General features: G+C 45.7%; 1 non-coding gene across 1 annotated transcript; it reads right to left on the reverse strand.

Annotated features, from left to right (window-relative positions):
* Nucleotides 1–536: 536 nt before the first annotated feature.
* On the reverse strand, nt 537–608 carry trnaq-uug (transfer RNA glutamine (anticodon UUG)). Its single transcript has one exon. It is a non-coding gene; the product is annotated as a tRNA-Gln (tRNA).
* Nucleotides 609–1445: the final 837 nt, after the last annotated feature.

Consider the following 1445-nt stretch of genomic DNA (forward strand, 5'->3'; position numbering starts at 1 on the left):
GGTCAGGTTCACGTTCAGAGAAGCTCTCCTGTAGCTGGTAGGGGGGAGTCATTCCTATGTTCCCAGGGTCCTATGTTCCCCAGATTTACATGGCACATAATGGGGACATGACAAAGGGTCCTATGTTCCCCAGTTCTACATATGTGCTCTCCCAGGGTCCTATGTTCCCAGGGTCCTATGTTCCCAAGGTCCTATGTTCCCAGGGTCCTATGTTCCCAAGGTCCTATGTTCCCCAGTTCTACATATGTGCTCTCCCAGGGTCCTATGTTCCCAGGGTCCTATGTTCCCAAGGTCCTATGTTCCCAGGGTCCTATGTTCCCCAGCTCTATATAGCACATAATGGGAACCTGAAAAAGATGTTCCCCAGCTCTGTATTCACTTAAGATGGTTAGGGTTAAACATAGGAACCTGGGAGAGCACATATGTAGAAATGGGGAACATAGGACCCTTTGTCATGTTCCCATTATTTGCCATATAAATCTGGGGAACATAGATACGCTCCCCTGGTAGGGATTCAGAGAAGACCGCAAAGAACGAGGTCCCACCGAGATTTGAACTCGGATCGCTGGATTCAAAGTCCAGAGTGCTAACCATTACACCATGGGACCAGATGTACAGTTTGAACTTTGATGTATATCCTGCTCTGCAGTGTGAGCCGCAAGTTGCCCCTGTGATGTAGTATGAGGCTACTTGGTGAACAAAGTGATTATTTTTCTGTGTGTCTTTGGGCAGGATAGAGTAGGGTCGCAGCTGCAGAGTATGGGAAGCCAAAAGGGTCATAATTCCCCTCTCATCAAAAAACGTTTGGCTTTCCATAGCAGAGCAAAGTGTACAGACTAGTACGCCTCCACTGAAAAACTGACCTGTGGTGTGGTGCGAATCAGGTGTTCAGGAGACAGTCCATCAATACTCCTGTGTGCCGTCCTTCTCTATTGCTTACCTCCCCACTTTCTTTCTCTCCTTCTCACTCCTCTTGTTCCCTACTGTGTTGTCTTCTTATATTTACCAAGCCCCCCCAAGTGTTAAGTCTATGGGATCTGTGCTAGCATGGCTAATCATCCTAATCCTACAGAAGTGCGTGTTGTGTATTGGAAGATCTAGAAGCACTGCAGAAGCGTCCTAGAGCCCCCTAGTGGTCGACTTGCTGCTGTCAACTCTGCAAACACCTTGGTCAGCTTTTGTTGTGTGGTTGGCTGCTACAGGAGAGGAAAAATGACAAAGAACAAATCACTTTATAAACGTACAAAAATTACTGAAATCAAAGAGATAAAAACAACTGTCAGAAAAAACAGGACGACTATGGATAGTCTTAATTAATCACAAAGACGTCAAGGCAGACTGCGATCAGTAGGCTACAGTCTGCTCAGATCAGTTCATATCTGTCATTTAAACTAAATATAGCTGTCCAAATATAAAGCTTGTTATCCAAGTAAGAGTCAACTTAC

The sequence above is a fragment of the Centroberyx affinis genome, unplaced genomic scaffold (assembly GCF_046629955.1).
Source record: "Centroberyx affinis isolate AG114_WGS23_722 - 3 ecotype Tasmania unplaced genomic scaffold, CSIRO-AGI_Caff_v1 ptg004423l_1, whole genome shotgun sequence".
Taxonomy (NCBI): domain Eukaryota; kingdom Metazoa; phylum Chordata; class Actinopteri; order Beryciformes; family Berycidae; genus Centroberyx; species Centroberyx affinis.